At 37.2% G+C, this 20,783-nt stretch overlaps 1 pseudogene; it reads left to right on the forward strand.

The window, feature by feature from the left end:
• The first annotated feature begins 19,012 nt into the window (after window positions 1-19,012).
• Window positions 19,013-19,943, forward strand: LOC123925174 (annotated as a pseudogene).
• The last annotated feature ends 840 nt before the right edge of the window (window positions 19,944-20,783 follow it).

The following is a 20,783-nucleotide window of genomic DNA, read 5'->3' on the forward strand; positions in this document are numbered from 1 at the left end:
GAAGCATATGTACCTTAAATATATCTCCCCCACCCTCCAACCTCCCTCTATTTCATTCCATTAGTTGATCTTAGCAGGAAACAGAAAGCAGGAAGTTCAGTTGAAGCAGCCCATAGAAGCTAACCTGGGACAGATGAAGGGGGAAAAAGAGAATAATAAATCAGTGGTGGAAAAGGGAGAGTATTACCTAGCACATACAGCGTGAAGAGTAAGTTGGATTTAACAAGTTGGTAATGATTTTAGAGAGTATGGTGGAGGGAGAAAGGACAAGGAAATTGAAGAAATGCACAAGAAAGCCATAGTAATAATAATGCAATATGATTTCTGGTGAAAGAAAGTGGGAGAAATGAGAGAGAGAGTTCAAAACAGTAGGGACAATGGATTTTAGATCCTGGGGTAATTGAAGAATTGCTGGAATCAGATTACTATCCAAAGTGATTAGGAAATAAAGGAGGTGGTGTAAGAGAGGTTGATGCCTATCCTGGTTCCAGTTTATGGTGAGATCTAACATATGACCATGGAACTATGTGGCTGAGGAAGACCAGAGAACAAAAGAATTAGAGGAATTGTTATAAAAATAATTATAGTATTATATAATGATATTACAATAGACTTATACATTACACTTATATAATACATATTATTATAATGGAATATGATAATATATATCATCATATAATTATGATATAATTATATTGCAATTCTAAGGTAATAAGATGTCCCAGCTAGGAGAAGTCAAAGTACTGAAATTTTCAGCCATGTGAAAAATTGGAATTATCATGAGTTAAAGTTGTATTAGAATGAGTCACTTGTCAGGATCTTTGTGAAATTAAAAAAACAAGGTTTATATCCATTACTACGACAAGGTGATGTGAACATAATAGAAGAAACAAAGTTTAGAGATTATGCTGCATGTGGAGTGTGAATTCCAGAGACTACAGTTGAAAGTTTTGTGGAGTTCATGAGGAATGGACTATGAGGTAAAATATGGGATTTAGAGACTGAAATGCAACTGGGCTTGGGGCACCTTATGATGAATAATATAAGATAAAGATTTAGATCTGGGAAGGCTTAGTGCGAATGCCATCAGCCATTTTGTTGAGGTGTGGCTGTGAGTCTGAGGATGGAGAAAAAGAAAAATTCATCTCATGAACCTGAAATGATCTTGACTCTTTCTCGTTAGTGTGGAGGCCAAGGGTAGTGATATACTTCTTTATAAATGCATGTTTGTATGTATTCCTATGTTTCTTTTTGTAATTATTTCATATACGCAAAATAAAAGAATAGTGTCAGATTGATTAAGGGTACTTTCCAAAGGTTGGTATTATTTGGGGTTACAATTTGAGTGTTTTGTTTAGGAATATTTGTTAAATCAGAAATATTTTTCACTATTTCGTGACTATTTTACATATGATATTTTTTGAATAATAATTAAACATCAGGGCTTGCTCACCGTGCCTTTTGAGGAAACAATCTGGCAACTATTTCTGATATAATTGTCTTTGAAAAGAAGGGTGAGTCAGGAATAGACAGATTTCTTGGGGGTAGGAATTAAAAGAAAGGAATCTCTATAACAGTGGGAGCCTTAGGCAGGGAAGGGAAGCTATCTGTCTCATTGATATTCTGAGTCCTGAACAGACACTTTTAATTTTCTTAGAATAAGCCTAAGGAAAACCTAAGAGCAATGAAGTCATGTCATGGACCAGGATAGCTCACCAAGATCTTATCTGTCACCAATCACATCCATCTACAAGAATGGAGGCCCAAATATTGAGAATATATGCTCTAGGAATAGGAATAGAAATTTGGGAATATAGACAATATAAACTGCTGTGGAAGCAATGTGTAGGGATGGGTGGTTGATTCCAAGTCGATTTTGGTCACAAAAACAATAGTATTTTCTAATTCTTTTTTTTTTAAAGATTTTATTTATTTATTTGACAGAGAGAGATCACAAGTAGACAGAGAGGCAGGCAGAGAGAGAGAGAGGGAAGCAGGCTCGCTGCTGAGCAGAGAGCCCGATGCGGGACTTGATCCCAGGACCCTGAGATCATGACCCGAGCCGAAGGCAGCGGCTCAACCCACTGAGCCACCCAGGCGCCCCATATTTTCTAATTCTGATGTATTATTTTTGCACTGTGTAGGTTGACAAAAAAAAAAAAAAAAAAGACTTGGATAAAGCAGTCTGGAAGCCATTCTGCATCTGGCTACTTGCTGTTGATCCTTAGTTCTCGTTAGGTATTTTTTTAAGGGAGTGATACAAAGAGGAGGGAGAGTTTGGAGCACCACTGACTGGACTTTTATCTATCTGTCCACGTAGAACTGGAACAGATGACTGTTGCATTTTTGTATTTACTCTGTGATTGTTATTTTTCTTGCACTTTAATTGAATCCCAAGCAAAAATGTATTGTGGTCTGTTTGCTAGGGAAATAAGTCTAGTTACCTCAGAATGGTGTCTCTTTGGGGATCAGGGTAATGCTGGCTTCATAAAAAGAGTCTGGAAGTTTTCCTTCTGCTTCAATTTTTTGGAACAGCTTCAGGAGAATTGGTGTTATTTCTTCTTTGAAAGTTTGGTAGAATTCCCCAGGGAATCCGTCAGGTCCTGGGCTCTTGTTTTTTGGGAGGTTTTTGATCACTGTTTCAATCTCGTTACTAGATATCAGTCTATTCAGGCTGTCAATTTCTTCCTGGTTCAATTTGGGAGTTTATAGTTTTCCAGGAATGCATCCATTTCATCTAGGTTGCTTAGCTTATTGGCATATAACTGTTGGTAATAATTTCTGATGATTGTTTCTATTTCCTTGGTGTTAGTTGTGATCTCTCTCTTTTCATTCATAATTTTATTAATTTGGGCTTTCTCTCTTTTCTTTTGGATTAGTGTGGCCAATGGTTTATCGACCTTATTGATTCTTTCAAAAAAACCAGCTTCTAGTTTCATTGATACATTCTACTGTATCTCTCGTTTCTACCTCATTGATCTCTGCTCTAATCTTGATTATTTCCCTTCTTGCGTGTGGAGTTGGTTTGATTTGTTGTGGATTTTCCAGTTCTTTAAGGTGTAGAGACAGCTAGTGTATTCTGGATTTTTCAATGTTTTTGAGGGAGGCTTGGATGGCTATGTATTTCCCCCTTAGAACCGCCTTTGCTGATTCCCATAGGTTTTGGACCGAAGTGTCTTCATTCTCATTGGTTTCCATGAATTGTTTAAGTTCATCTTTGATCTCCTGGTTGATCCAAGCATTCTTAAGCAAGGTGGTCTTTAGCTTCCAGGTGTTTGAGTTCCTTCTGAACTTTTCCTTGTGATTGAGTTCCAGTTTCAAAGCATTGTGATCTGAGAACATGCAGGGAATAATGTCAGTCTTTTGGTATCGGTTGAGTCCTGCTTTGTGACCCAGTATGTGGTCTATTCTGGAGAAGGTTCCATGTGCACTTGAGAAGAATGTGCACTTGAGAAGCACTGCTTCGGTGATCTGTCTATTTCTGAGAGAGGCATATTAAGATCTCCTACTATTATTGTATTCATATCAATATGACTCTTTATCTTGATTAATAGTTTTCTTATGTAATTGGGTGCTCCCATATTGGGGGCGTACATATTCACAATTGTTAGATCATCTTGGTGGATAGTCCCTTTAAGAATTATGTAGTGTCCTTCTGTATCTCTGACTACAGTCTTTAGTTTAAAATCTAATTTATCTGATATGAGAATCACTACCCTGGCCTTCTTTTGAGGCCCATTGGCATGAAAGATGCTTCTCCATCCCTTCACTTTCAGTCTGGGAGTATCCTTAGGTTCAAAATGGGTCTCTTTTAGACAACATATGAATGGGTCCTGTCGTTTTATCCAATCTGCAACCCTGTGTCATTTTATGGGTGCATTTAGGCCATTCACATTGAGAGTGATTATTGAGAGATAGGTTTTTATTGACATCGTGTTGCCTTTGAAGTCTTTCTGTCTGTACATTGTTTTTATATTTCTATTCAATAATATTCTTAGGATTTTTTCTCTTTTATAGGACCCCCCTTAATATTTCCTGCACTGTTGGCTTGGTGGTTGCATAGTCTTTTAAGCCTTGCCAGTCTTGGAAACTCTTTATCTCTCCAAACCAGGCAAAGACCCTACCAAAAAGGAGAATTTCAGACCAATATCACTGATGAATATGGATGCAAAGATTCTCAACAAGATCCTAGCAAACAGGATCCAGCAGCACATTAAAAAGACTATCCACCATGACCAGGTGGGATTCATCCCTGGGTTGCAAGGTTGGTTCAACATTCGCAAATCAATCAATGGGATAGAACAAATCTGTAAGAGAAGAGAGAAGAACCACATGGTCCTCTCAATTGATGCAGAAAAAGCATTTGACAAAATCCAGCATCCGTTCCTGATGAAAACACTTCAAAGTATAGTTATAGAGGGAACGTCCCTGAACTTCATAAAATCTATCTATGAAAGACCCACAGAAAATATCATCCTCAATGGGAAAAAGCTTGCAGCCTTCCCGTTGAGATCAGGAACACGACAAGGATGCCCCTCTCACCACTCTTGTTCAACATAGTATCAGAAGTCCTAGCAACGGCAATCAGACAACAAAGAGAAATAAAAGGTATCCAAATTGGCAAGGAAGAAGTCAAACTCTCTCTCTTTGCAGATGACATGATTCTTTATATGGAAAACCCCAAAGACTCCACCCCCAAACTACTAGAACTCATACAGCAATTCAGTAACATGGCAGGATACAAAGTCAATGTACAGAAATCAGTGGCTTTCTTACTAACAATGAAAATACAGAAAGGGAAATTAGAGAACCGACTCCATTTACTATAGCACCAAGAACCATAAGATACCTGGGAATAAACCTAACCAAAGAGGTAAAGGACCTGTACTCGAGGAACTACAGAACACTCATGAAAGAAATTGAAGAAGACACACAAAGATGGAAGACCGTTCCATGCTCTTGGATCGGAAGAATAAACATTGTTAAAATGTCTATACTGCCTAGAGCAATCTATACTTTTAATGCCATTCCGATCAAAATTCCACCAGTATTTTTCAAAGAGCTGGAGCAAATAATCCTAAAATTTGTATGGAATCAGAAGAGACCCCAAATTACTAAGGAAATGTTGAAAAACAAAAACAAAACTGGCGGCATCACGTTACCCGATTTCAAGCTTTACTACAAAGCTGTGATCACCAAGACAGAGTGGTACTGGCATAAAAACAGACACATTGACCAGTGGAACAGAGTGGAGAGCCCAGATATGGACCCTCAACTCTATGGTCAAATAATCTTCGACAAAACAGGAAAAAATATTCAATGGAAAAAAGACAGTCTCTTCAATAAATGGTGCTGGGAAAACTGGACAGCGATATGTAGAAGAATGAAACTCGACCATTCTCTTACACTGTACACAAAGATAAACTCGAAATGGATAAAAGACCTCAAAGTGAGAGAGGAATCCATCAGAATCCTAGAGGAGAACATAGGCAGTAACCTCTTCGATATCAGCCACAGCAACTTCTTTCAAGATATGTCTCCAAAGGCCAAGGAAACAAAAGCGAAAATGAACTTTTGGGACTTCATCAAGATCAAAAGCTTCTGCACAGCAAAGGAAACAGTCAACAAAACAAAAAGGCAACCCACGGAATGGGAAAAGACCTTTGCAAATGACAGTACAGACAAAAGGTTGATATCCAGGATCTATAAAGAACTCCTTAAACTCAACACACACAAAACAGATAATCATATCAAAAAATGGGCAGAAAAATATGAACAGACACTTCTCCAATGAAGACATACAAATGGCTATCAGACACATGAAAAAATGTTCATCATCACTAGCCATCAGGGAGATTCAAATTAAAACAACATTGAGATACCACCTGACACCAGTTAGAATGGCCAAAATTAGCAAGACGAGAAACAACGTGTGTTGGAGAGGATGTGGAGAAAGGAGAACCCTCTTACACTGTTGGTGGGAATGCAAGTTAGTGCAGCCACTTTGGAGAACAGTGTGAGATTCTTCAAGAAATTAAGAATAGAGCTTCCCTATGACCCTGCAATTGCACTGCTGGGTATTTACCCCAAAGATACAGATGTAGTGAAAAGAAGGGCCATCTGTACCCCAATGTTTATTGCAGCAATGGCCACGGTCGCCAAACTGTGGAAAGAACCAAGATGCCCTTCAATGGATGAATGGATAAGGAAGATGTGGTACATATACACAATGGAGTATTATGCCTCCATCAGAAAGGATGAATACCCAACCTTTGTAGCAACATGGACGGGACTGGAAGAGATTATTCTGAGTGAAATAAGTCAAGCAGAGAGAGTCAAGTATCATATGGTTTCACTTATTTGTGGAGCATAACAAAGAACACGGAGGACATGGGGAGATGGAGAGGAGAAGGGAGTTGAGGGAAACTGGAAAGGGAGATGAACCATGAGAGACTATGGACTCTGAAAAACAACCAGAGGGTTTTGAAGGGTTCAGTGGGGTGGGAGCTTGAGGAACCAGGTGGTAGGTAATAGGGAGGGCACGTCCTTCATGGAGCACTGGGTGTGGTGCAAAAACAATGAATACTGTTACACTGAAAATAAACAAATAAAAAAAAAAGAATGGTGTCTCTTCCACTCTTGCTGAAACATTTTGGAGTAATAAGTATACTGATAAAAGAAGGAAATATGGTTAGATTTGATTGCATGTCTTTTTTTATATAATTAATATTTTTAAATTACTCAAGCTTACTTTTTATCATTCTACTTACCACTCTTTGAGTTTATATTTCTTTAGTTATATTTTACTTGCTTGTAGTTTGTTTCCCCCAAAATAAAAAATGTTGTCATGGTCATTGTTTTCCTTCTTTAGCTTTACATGCTTAAATCTGGGGATGATGGGCACCAGGGAGTCTCCATTGGTTAAGCATCTGCCTTCAGCTAGGTAATGATCCCAGGATACTGGGATCTAGCCCTGCATCCGGTTCCCTGCTCAGCAGGGAGTCTATTTCCCCCTGTCCCTCTGCCCTTCCTCCTGTTCATGCTCTCTCTCTCAAATAAAAAAATAAAAATAAAATAAAATCTTAAAAAAAAATCTTGGGGTGAAAATAGGTGACAATGATGAATGAAAGATAAAGGAGTGCTATTTATTTCAAAGTTTTGATCCAAAAGGGCCTCCAGAGAGCATATTCACTAGCCAGGACTTCTTTCAGAAAACATATTCACAAAATTTTAACTTCCTCATGTCCTGTGTTTTAAGGAAATAATTCTACTACAAACTCAGTTCAACTAAACATAAGCCTTTGAAGTATTTCTATAAGAAACCCAATCCACACATACCTATAAAATGTAAAGGAAGAAACCAGAATTGAAAATGTGGTTACATTATGAAAGAAATAAAATGAACAATTTTTATATATACATTTTGTCTACAGTTTGAATCTTTTTATGTTTATGGCAACAATGTCCACAATAGCCAAAACATGGAAAGAGTCCAGACGTCCATTGACAGAGATACATATATAATGGAATACTACTCAGCCATCAAAAGGAATGAAATCGGGGTGCCTGGGTGGCTCAGTGGTTTAGGCCGCTGCCTTCGGCTCAGGTCATGATCTCAGGGTCCTGGGATTGAGTCCTGCATCGGGCTCTCTGCTCCACAGGGAGCCTGCTTCCCTCTCACTCTCTCTCTGCCTGCCTCTCTGCCTGCTTGTGATCTCTCTCTGTCAAAAAAAAAAAAAAAAAAAAAAAAATCTTTAAAAAAAGGAATGAAATCTCGCCAATTGCAATGATGTGGCTGGACCTAGAGGGCATTATGTTAAGTGAAATAAGTCAGAGAAAGACAATTAACATATGACTTCACTCATGTGGATTTAAAAAACAAAACAGATAAACATGGGGGAAAGGAAGGAAAAATAAAATTAGATGAAAACAAAGAGGGGAGCAAGCCATAACAGACTCTTAACTATAGGAAACAAACTGAGGGTTGCTGGAGGGGTGGTGGGTAGAAGGATGAGGTAACAGGGTGATGGGCATTAAGGAGGGCACTTAATGTAGTGAGCACTGAGTTTTGTATGCAACTGATGAATCATTAAATCCTACTTCTGAAACTAGTAATACAGTATATGTTAATTTAATGTAATTTAAATAAAAAATTTAAAGGAAAAATAGAAAATCTTTAGATTACTTCATCAATAATTCTAAAAAGAAAATGATTATCGTTATTGAATGCTCCAAATATTTCTTTCTGTTGCTACCAGAAATAAAAGGGTAAGATCTATTTAAATATTACAGTTCACATTTTGAATGTTTTGTTAGTCAAATTCCCATGATAGTAATTTATTTCAGTTTCTACCCCAAACTGTGTATGTGTATATATATGTGTGTATCTCCACTAGTTTTTGGATCATATCAAAGGAATACCGAAGATGAACTTGCTTATATATATGATGATGAATATTATGATTCTAAGTATAATAATTCAGTGGGATTTTTTAAGCACAAGATCAGAATAGAGTCCAGTAGAGTTACCGGTCTGTGTCACTTGTGACATATACTTTTACCAAAAATTACCCAAGAAGTATGGGCATAAATTATGTAATGTGCATTAACATTGGTTTGAAATGATGTAATAGGCAAACAGAGTCATGTGATGATGAAACCAACAGTTTCCTTAAATTCAAAGTATAATGTAAGTACATTTTATTTCAAAACAATTGTTTTCTTTAATAATTAAATAAAAAAGATTTGTGTTTTATTTGAGAAGTTATAATTTGAAAAATTTGTTACAACAAATCATTTACTTTGATAAAAATGGTCTATAATATAGAACATTAAAGATAAAATTTGGTTTGATGTATGTACTCTCGTTTTGAAAACTCTATTGTAAAGTGCTATAATTTCTCTTGGTTTGACATTTGTTCCGAACTTCAAAAAATAACAAAGAAATGGGCAGAGGACATGAACAGACATTTCTGCAAAGAAGACATCCAGATGGCCAACAGACACATGAAAAAGTGCTCCACGTCACTCGGCATCAGGGAAATACAAATCAAAACCACAATGAGATATCACCTCACACCAGTCAGAATGGCTCAAATTAACAAGTCAGGAAATGACAGATGCTGGCGAGGATGTGGAGAAAGGGGAACCCTCCTCCACTGTTGGTGGGAATGCAAGCTGGTGCAACCACTCTGGAAAACAGCATGGAGGTTCCTCAAAATGTTGAAAATAGAACTACCCTATGACCCAGCAATTGCACTACTGGGTATTTACCCTAAAGATACAAACATAGTGATCCGAAGGGGCACGTGTACCCGAATGTTTATAGCAGCAATGTCTACAATAGCCAGACTATGGAAAGAACCTAGATGTCCATCTACAGATGAATGGATAAAGAAGATGTGGTATATATACACAATGGAATACTATGCAGCCATCAAAAGAAATGAAATCATGCCATTTGCGACGACATGGATGGAACTAGAGCGTATCATGCTTAGTGAAATAAGTCAATCGGAGAAAGACAACTATCATATGATCTCCCTGATATGAGGACATGGAGAAGCAACATGGGGGGGTAGGGGGATAGGAGAAGAGTAAATGAAACAAGATGGGATTGGGAGGGAGACAAACCATAAATGACTCTTAATCTCACAAAACAAACTGGGGGTTGCTGGGGGGAGGTGGGATTGGGAGAGGGGGAGCGGGCTATGGACATTGGGGAGGGGAGGCGAACCATAAGAGACTATGTACTCTGAAAAACAACCTGAGGGTTTTGAAGGGTCAGGGGTGGGAGGTTGGGGCAACCTGAGGGTTTTGAAGGGTCAGGGGTGGGAGGTGGGGGGAACAGGTGGTGGGTAATGGGGAGGGCACGTTTTGCATGGAGCACTGGGTGTTGTGCAAAAAGAATGAATACTGTTACACTGAAAAAATAAATAAAATGAAAAAAAAATACAGTTGGAAAATTTAAAATAGATTTACATTAAATTTTAAAGAAATTCAGAAATGTATCTGTAGATCAATAAGTTACTGGAAATGAAAAAAAAAATAACAAAGGTTAGGGGCACCTGGGTGGCTCAGTGGATTAAGCCACTGCCTTCGGCTCAGGTCATGATCTCAGGGTCCTGGGATCCAGCCCCGCGTTGGGCTCTCTGCTCCGCACGGAGCCTGCTTCCTCCTCTCTCTCTGCCTGCCTCTCTGCCTACTTGCGATCTCTCTCTCTGTCAAATAAATAAAATAAAATCTTTAAAAAAAAAAAAAAAAAAACAAAGGTTAGAAGCATGTTTTGATATCATTGGAAAAAGTCATTGCTTAGTCACTGAACTTAGAAAGTCCAGGACAAATTGATAAATTTCTAGCAAATCTCATTATAGAAAAATTTATAATCAAATGTTAATTAATTAAAAGTCATAAACACACATTGTTTAGATCTTCATGGGATCTACATGAAATCACACATGTTTAATTGCAATAATAAATTATTTTACTCAAACTGGTTTTCCTTGCAAATTCTTTCTTTAACCTACACAGAAATCTGTCCCAAATTTCGGTATATGTTCACATAGGTAAACACAGAGTCACATACGTGTTTCTCAGTATGAACTATTTAGTGCCACTATCTTCACCCTGATCCAAATTAACATTGATATATTATGCATATCATAACTCTTAGTCTTTGTGTGTTTATAGATAAAGGAATTGATTCACATAATTGCCGGGACTGGCAAATAGAAATCCACAGGGCAAGCTGGAAACTCAGACAAGATTTCTATGCTGAAGACTTAAGGAAAAATGTCTTCCTCATTGAGAAACTTCCAATTTTACTCTTAAGGCCTTCACCTAATTGAAAAGGCTCACCCACATTCTCCAGGGTAATGTACTGATTTTTCACCACTGATTTTTTATCATCTCTACACCTTTAGACCAGTGTTCAATCAAACACCATACCTTAGCCAAGCTGATATATAAAACTGACCAGGACATAAGCTATTTATACATTATATTTTAAAATATATTTCTCCTTACCACCTTAAGACTTTTATTTAGTTTATGTGCTGCATTTTCCAATTACTCAAAAATAGTTTAAACATAGAATAAGGAAATGAAAGCATAGGACTGTCCAAATGTAAGTTTGATAGTTGTATGAAATGTTACACTATTTAGAAGTCATTTTTTTAAGGGTTGAATTCTGCATTGCATTTAACAACTGTGTATTTATGGAAAGGTAAAAAACTGGCTTCTCAGAGATGAAGATGTCAGATTATTTTTTTTAAGATTTTATTTATTATTTATTTGACAGAATGAGAGAGATCACAAGGAGGCAGCGCAGCAGGCAGAGAGAGAGAGAGCGGAAAGCAGGCTCCCTGCTGAGCAGAGAGCCCGATGATGCAGGGCTTGATCCTGGGACCCTGAGATCATGACCTGAGCCGAAGGCAGAGTTTTAACCCACTGAGCCACCCAGGCGCCCCGAAGATGTCAGATTATTACAAAATATTTGATTCACTAAAAACCTTTTAGTTTCTTTTTATTTTTTATTTCTTGAATTCTAGTTTATTATACCCAACATAAGCCATTTCTAGCCATCCTTAGTTACTTTCTCCTACTGCAACATTTACAATTATGAGTTAGTTTATAAAATTAATCAAATAGAAATAAAGTGTTTCCCATGTAGAAATACAATCCAAAGTCATCTCCACAAAAAGTTTTAGGAAAGCCCTTTCTTATTCAAACAGTACCTTTATATAAAATTATTCATGAAGAACACACACATACAAATACACACACTAAAATGGAATTTGTTATACTTGCTAATAAGGAACTTGGTTTACATAAGCATTCAAACACACACATGAAATAGAAGTTACTAGAATATTTGGCAGTTGTTCCTATTTTAGTTGGCTTGAGGTGTTATGACAAAATACCATAAACTCAGTGGCTTATATGACTAACATTCTCACAGTTTTGGAAGTTTGGAGGTCCAAGATTAAGGGGCCAGCATAATCGATGTCTGGTGAAAACCCACTCCCTGGTTTGCAGACAGCCAATTTTTTGCTATATACTTGCCTGATGGAAAGAGAGGGAGAACAAGAGAACAACATTCTCTGGTCTCTTCTAACGCTGGCACTAATTCTATCAGGACCTTACCCTTATGAACTCACCTAAACTAAACCTAACGATGTCCAAAAGGCCCCACATCCTAATAGATCACATTAGGGGTTAGGGCTTCAACATATGAATTTGCAGAAGACACAAGCGTTCGATCCACAATCGTGCTCATTCCCCTATGCCATTTCTCCAACCTTCTCCACCAGGCAAAAACATGTATACATTTCCTGGACATTCTTCTCTATGTTTTCGGAGAGAATTTTGTACTTCTTATTAGTGTTAATATTTATCCAAATAAACAATTGTATAATTTTTCACTGTACTTACAATTGAATAAAGAGATAAGCAACAATGCAGCAGTCATCTTAAATATATGTGTCAAGCTATGATTATCAATAGATATGATTATCAATATATTTTACAAAATCAAAATATGCAAGTATATTTCTTTGCCTTCATTACTATTTACTAATATTGTAATTTATATTACAGCATAAACTTTCCCTTTAGATCCTTGACTATAGTAGTTTTATATGGAAGGAAGATAAAGACTGATGCTATCTTAGTCATTTTAATTCTGTTTTAACATGTACCTTATTAAAAAAAATCTTATTGAATGATTATGGAGATAAAAACCTTAAAGCATGTCTAGAAATACTCTTCACTTTTAGTAAAATCAGATAATTCTAGAAGTGTGTAGATTTCCTATGGCTGCTAAATGCATAGCCATAATTAAGACCGCCTATTCTAATCCTTTATTGTGATCCAATTTTTTTAGTACTCTGAATAGTAGTAACTAATGAAAGAAATGCACTCCATTTATTGGGGTCATGAGCAGAGTTGTTTCTCCCAAATGTAGCTTATTTTTATTACATGTTGATTCATTCTGATTGTTACATATTGATTCATTCTGGACCACCGTTATTTAAATTGGCCTCAATTTTTTGGTGTATCTTTCATGCAGAAACAAAAAGGAGGCTGAATTTTTTTTTTCTAATAGTGCCATCTAAATAATAAAAAAAGATGTCTCCTCTGCATTCTTGTCCTGTATACGTGGTCTTCTTTGTGAGTCTGTCCCAGTCTTTTATTCATTTTAAACTTGTGCTGTTTCATACAGATCCATATTTTCCAGTGGTTAATTTTCCAATAGTTTTTTTTTAGCATGTCATATGTGCTCAAAACAGAGATGTAGATATTATTAATTATTTTTTTAATCCTGCATAAGGAAATGAAGACAAGATGAAACAAAAACTTTTTTTTACTACTTGGTCTTAATGGTTAATACAAGTCAACACTTAGTTCATTTACCTAGAAGACTGCATTCTACACTAACACATGTTAAACATGGCTTTCTACATATCCATAGTGAGATAACAATATTCCTTACAAAATTCCTCATACAATGCTTTATAGATTTGTAAAATATTTTTAATTACTAATTTAATTTTACTGCCTGCTCTCTCCATCTTTCTGGATTACTGGGTTACATAATTTGGAATATTCAGAGCCTTGGCCAAGAATTAAAGCCAATCTTTCCTATCACCTCTCATTTCCTATCACAGGATTTATATTTTTTCGTCATATTTCTGAATACTGGACTGAATAGCACTTGCTGTTAAGTGTTCATTTGTGGTGGACTTCAAATATCATTTTTGTTCTTTGACGTTTAGACACCAAATATCGTTTTTGTCTAATATTGGCTAAAATATTTTAACTGAAAGAAATTTAGGCAACAAAAGTATTTGTTAAAAATAACTGACATCTGGGGTGCCTGGGTGGCTCAGTGGGTTAAAGCCTCTGCCTTCAGCTCAGGTCATGATCCCAGGGTCCTGGGATTGAGCCCCACATCTGGCTCACTGCTCAGTGGGGAGCCTGCTTCCTCCTCTCTCTCTGCCTGCCTCTCTGCCTGCTTGTGATCTCTGTCTGTCAAATAAATAAATAAAATCTTAAAAAACAAAACAAAACACTGACACCTTTCCCTTACAACTCTTTTGTGCTAAATCTACATTTAGATGTACTTTAAATCTTCTCTGCCTCAGCTAATTCAGAGACTATGAGAATTGTGAAAATTTAGTGTATAATTCAAAGTTCATGCTGCATTTTGAGGGAGAAAGGGAGATTAATGAAGTCAAAGTCTTTGTTTTAGGGGGAAAATGAAGCCTACTGAGAAATGCTTCTAAATGGTGCATAACTGTTTTATGAATCAGGCAGAATGAGTTGGTGTAGGGTTATAAAACAATTAATGTTATTCATTGGGCCTAGAGTAGTAAAGTAAGAGTTCACTGCTAATAGCATTTCATCACTGGAAGTAGCAGAGAACAAGAACCTATTTATCATTGCGCTCTAACTGCAAGTACAATTTATGGCTGGAAGTTTTTGTTTCTGTTATGCTGATAGAACAAATAAAATGTGTGAAGAATTAATTTTCTGGAAGTCGGGTCAACAATGAAGACATTTAAAAAGGATAGGACAGAACAAAAAACAGGAAAGAAATTGCTTTAGTGCCTAGTCGCGTTGATGAACTGTGTTATCAAGTTAAATTCATCAATTCAGCAGTAATTTAAACATTTCTCTTAATTTTCAATGAATAAAATATAACATAAGTCACTGGAGATAAGAGAAAAACATTTAAATGTATATTCATTAGTTTACAGTGTGCAACATATAATGACTGACTTCATTTACAGTATGCAGTTTGCTTGAGTAAATTACCAGAAGCATCAAAAGAAGTTGAAGCACACCCAACATTAAGTGGATACAGCAGACAATACTAATTATGAGGACATTTTAATATTTAGGAGACTGCATTATTCACTGGGCAGAGAAGATATGCAAACAGTCACATTACACATTTTTATGGCAGGACTGAAAACATTTTAATATTAAAATCAGAAATGAGAACAACATTTTGGAAGAAACAAAACTGAGAGAAAAGTCGCAATACATATTACCTCATTGCATAATGGTGCAAAGTTTATGGCCTGAACTATGAAGTAATTGTGCATTCTTCTGCCTGCCTAGATGTGATAGGCTGAAAAACTTGAGCTTATAGTGGTAAAAGAGTTTTGGGGAGGAAGATAAAAATGTGTTAAATGCTGCCAAATCTGGATTTCAAGTCTCTATAACTAGATTTTATGGTATATAGTAGTATAATTTGACAAAGTGATAATAGACTTTAGTGAGAGAAGAACCAAATTATACTGGCTCTGAATAGAAAATCTCATTTGAAGACTCAACTACTCTCGTATTTAGCTAGAGTATTACACTTTAATGAGAAACAGGCACTCAGATGCCAATCAGCAAGTCTAGACACTATTTCAATATTGTGTGACCAGATGAGAACTCCAAATTTGATTCTCATGTTCTGAGAATTAATATTCAACATTCACAGTGAAATAGACCTCTGTACATTTCCCCTGTCCTGCTTTGAAAGAAGGTATTTCTGCCTCTGTTCTTTTACACTCTTATCCGCAGACACTTTGATACTGATATATTCCTAATCATGGAATTCACTTGCTTAAACTTTATCAGTGGATTCTAATTATTCTCAGGATGCAGTTAAAAATCCTTAACATTATTCACAAAGTGTTTCACCATTAGCTCCCAATTAACTTTCCCAGATTTCTCTTCTGTCCATATACAGAGATCACACTGAAATTATTTAAACACTGGTATATCACAGGTGTGGAATTGCTGGAAGACATCCCAGCCAATGACCTGATGCTGTGCTAGGCATTATCTTGTGTTTTTTGGATCTTGGGTAGTTGGAGAGTTTCTAGGGAGAACTAGGAGTGCATGAGGAGCTCAGGGTAAAGACACTGGTTTTTCTCTCCTAAGCTACCCTCCTCTGGGTTCTAGTTATACTAACACGTCCTTTGACATACAGGTTAAACTCCTCCCAGTCTCTAGGATCTTCATACCTGATGTTTTCTCTTTCAGAAAAATTTCTTCCAAGATATAACATTTGAATTGATGAAAACATAACATTTTCCTGTGGCTAAGTATTACACATCTCCCATGTCTCAAACTAAGTTTTACTTGATCTTCACCACAGACTGGATTCATTTTTTTCTAGTTATTTTCCTCATATACTATCCTTTACTTTGCTTGCACACACAAAAGGGTATGGGATTGGGAGGGAGACAAACCATCAGAGACTCTTAATCTTCACAAAACAAACTGAGGGTTGCTTGGGGGGAGGGAGGTGTGCAGAGAGTGTTTGAGTTACAGACATTGAGGAGGGTATGTGTTATGGTGTGTGCTGTGAAGTGTCTAAGCCTGAAGATTCACAAACCTGTAGGCCTGGGGCAAATAATGCATATATGTTAATAAAAATAATTAATAAAAAAGATCTTATTTCATATTATTTAATTAATTATTTATGCTCATTTTATGACTCCAAAGCAATTTGTTTTTATATTGGAGCTATAACCACCTGTATTCATAATTCAAAATGCCAATTTGTGGAGTCCACTCTACAACCAGTTCATCATATTATTTTGCTATGGCTCAAGCACTGAAGAATTTAACAAGATTCTTGGTGACTCTTTTTTTTTTAAGATTTTATTTAATTATTCAACAGAGAGAGAGAGAGAGAGGTAAGTACGCAGAGAGGCAGGCGCAGAGAGAGGGGGAGGCAGGCTCCCCACTGAGCAGAGAGCCGGATGTGCGGCTCAGTCCCAGGAACCTGGGATCATGACCTGAGCTGAAGGCAGAGGCTTTAACCCACTGAGCCACCCAGGCTCCCCTTGGTGACTCTTTTTTTTTTTTTTTTAAGATTTTATTTATTTATTTCACAGAGAGAGATCACAGTAGGCAGAGAGGCAGGCAGAGAGAGAGAGAGAGAGGGAAGCAGGCTCCCTGCTGAGCAGAGAGCCCGATGCGGGACTCGATCCCAGGACCCCGAGATCATGACCTGAGCCGAAGGCAGCGGCTTAACCCACTGAGCCACCCAGGCGCCCCCCCTTGGTGACTCTTAATGTGAATTACAATTTAGGAACTGTTCTGTTGAAGACAGCGCTTATGTTCACTGTATCTAAGCACCTCGCACTGAGCATAGCACACAAGTGGTACTTGAAATATTACTGAATGAATGTTACAAATACACTTCAAAACTAGTTCATTTATAAGAGTTTATATTCAAGTGTCAGCTTGTGAATTTAGATAATATGAAATGAGCTGGGAATTGAGTTAATGGTTGGATCTAACAAAACTTCATGCTATATTGCAATAATTAGTGATGCCAAATCCTTTAATAGGAGAGATTTTCCTGTGTCAAAGTCCCTGGGGGGCAGATGTCTTAAAATAAGCTGTAAATGATTGGCCAATATTAATCTTATCACTTCCTACATGGTTTCTTTCTTTTTCCTCCTCCTGCCCCCACCCCTTCCTCTCCCTCTTTCTCCTATATCTATTCACATGTTCCTTTTTCTTCCCTTACTAACTCCTTTACCTGTGTGTTAGATTTCTGTGGTTCCCACTGGTACCCAAGTAGATGGGAAAGTACACTTTCAAGCCCAGGAAAATAATAAGGTAAATAATATGTGTGAAAAACAGAACACTGAAAATTTAAAGTGCTCTACCAATGATGAATGCTGTTTTGATATATAAATCAGAGGGCTACATTTTTAGTACTAGTGATGATCTTTTAATACTTACAAATTTATTTATATATTCATTTATTTATTTTAAGGATTTTATTTATTTGAGAGAGAGAGAGTGGGGAGAGTGCACAGAGGGGCAGATAGGGTGGGAGAAGAAGTGGGAAAGAATCCCAAGCAGACTCCATGCTAAGAGTAGAGCCCGATGTAGGACTCAATCTCAGGACCCCAAGATCACGACCTGAGCCAAAAGACTTGGATGCTAAACTGATTTAGACACCCAGGTGCCTCTATACTAAATTTGTACAAGTCAAATAAGAAAGCATCAATTCCTGAATCAATTAAATTTGGAGTAACTAGATCTATATTTGTATCTCATAGAGTGTTTTGAGATTAAGTTTTAAGGTTCCCTTAAGTTACTTATACAGATTTTATACAATGTCATTTATTTTGACACATATAATCATGGTCTTATGTAGGCAAATTCCAAAATAGTTTTTGGGTATAATTATCATTCAGCAAAACTCATGCAAAATATCTATGTATTGGTTAATAAAGAGTATGGAGCTTTCCCACTTCTGGAAATGCTAATGTAAAAACGATAGAATATTAGATAACAAAAAACCTTGGAGAACTTATAAATGAGAATTGTACAGATATATATGAAGAACTTAGGGATTTGACCAGTTCAGTGACTTGTCCAACTAAGAAGCAGCAGAAATGGAACTAGAGCGCATCATGCTTAGTGAAATAAGTCAATCGGAGAAAGACAACTCTCATATGATCTCCCTGATATGAGGACATGGAGAAGCAACATGGGGGGCATAGGGGGATAGGAGAAGAATAAATGAAACAAGATGGGATTGGGAGGGAGACAAACCATAAATGATTCTTAATCTCACAAAACAAACTGGGGGTTGCTGGGGGGAGATGGGATTGGGAGAGGGGGAGCGGGCTATGGACATTGGGGAGGGGAGGCGAACCATAAGAGACTATGGACTCTGAAAAACAACCTGAGGGTTTTGAAGGGTCAGGGGTGGGAGGTTGGGGGAACAGGTGGTGGGTAATGGGGAGGGCACGTTTTGCATGGAGCACTGGGTGTTGTGCAAAAAGAATGAATACTGTTACGCTGAAAAAATAAATAAAATGGAAAAAAAAAAAAAAGAAGCAGCAGAAATGAGATGAAAATGCACAACTCCTGACTCCCAGGGGAATTTTCATTTCATCACATGATGAAGAATTTATATAAATACTACTTGACTATCAAAAATGTCTAAAACCAGGGCGTGCACTCGGTGTCTCGTAGGGGAAGATGGCGGCTGCTCCTTTGGAAGAGAGGGTTTGAGACGGGTGGAGGGAAAAGGCCAGGCTGGAGGGACGTTCTGGACAGTGAAGACAAACCCTTCGCTCTCTATTCATTAGGAGCTCTGCTCAGCGCCAGAGGACTCCTAGAACGAATACATCACCATGGCTACAGAAATTGGTTCTCCTCATTTTTTCCATATGCCAAGGTTCCAACACCAAGCACCTCGACAGCTATTTTATAAGCGACCTGATTTTGCACAGCAGCAAGCAATGCAGCAGCTCACCTTTGATGGAAAACGGATGAGAAAAGCAGTAAACTGAAAAACCATAGACTATAATCCGTCTGTAATTAAGTATTTGGAGAATAGAATATGGCAAAGAGACCAGAGAGATATGCGGGCAATTCAGCCTGATGCAGGTTATTATAATGATCTGGTCCCACCTATAGGGATGTTGAATAATCCTATGAATTCAGTAACAACAAAATTTGTTCGAACAGCAACAAATAAAGTGTCCAGTATTTGTTGTTAGGTGGACTCCAGAAGGAAGACGGTTGGTCACTGGAGCTTCTAGTGGAGAATTCACCTTGTGGAATGGACTCACCTTCAATTTTGAAACAATATTACAGGCTCATGATAGCCCCGTGAGGGCCATGACTTGGTCACATAATGACATGTGGATGTTGACAGCAGACCATGGAGGATATGTGAAATATTGGCCGTGGAACATGAATGTCAAGACGTTCCAGGTACATAAGGAGGCGATTAGAGAGGCCAGTTTCTCACCCACGGATAATAAATTTGCTACATGCTCTGATGACCGCACTGTTAGAATCTGGGACTTTCTTCGTTGCCATGAGGAAAGAATTCTCCGAGAGGTGTCCACTGTCCTGGATTTAGGCTCTTCATTGCCAGACAACAAAATAAGCTAGCATTTCAAAATTTCCCAGATTCATCTTCTGAGGGATTTGGAAGTGCTTTGAGGAAAAAGACTCATGGTCACATTCTCACCTGCAGATTTGTAATCTATATTGAAAGCACTGAAGACTCTCAGATATGGAAAAAAAATAACTTAATTTTTTTTTAATAACTTAATTTTTAAAATTCAGCACTGCACAACTCTTTGGCCACAGAACCCCTTCACCCAAGATTTCGTGCTCTGTTGTGGCTTTGAACATGCTTCCTGAAAAACACTGCTTAGAGGTATACTGTTCCATGATTGACTTTCCATTTAATTTTATAGATTTTTACTAATGTCACTTTCTAGATTTGGATGACAGAAATACTAATAATATCACTTTCAGTTGATAATGACTTTTGGATTAAGCTTAAAATCACTTTGCAAAAAAGGGAGGTAAATGTTAATAAATTGCATATTCGTTGGCCAGGGTACAAGTTAATTATGCTGTTTCATTTTTTAAATTCTTGAGTCCACTAATCTATTGAATACAGAAATGTCTGGCTGTGGACCATGGCAACAAATATCCTTTGCCTTAAACTGATATGTTACATTCTATGTTCCTTTGGCTGGAAGTAGACCGAATTTGTTGTTAATGTTTGACACATTTTCTTGAATAACAGTTCTTCAACTGTTAATGTACAAGATGGTACTTGAAATATTTGTTTGCTTTTTTCTTCCTGTATTAGAAAATCTTGGTGCTTTTTGTAAGTTATGTATAGAATAAATTTTTCTTAAGATTTGTTCATATACTGGTCTGATCCAGGAAAAATAAAATGGGAAAATGGACACCATTTTTGACCTTCAAATAAAACT

This window comes from Meles meles, chromosome 14, assembly GCF_922984935.1.
Source record: "Meles meles chromosome 14, mMelMel3.1 paternal haplotype, whole genome shotgun sequence".
Taxonomy (NCBI): Eukaryota; Metazoa; Chordata; class Mammalia; order Carnivora; family Mustelidae; genus Meles; species Meles meles.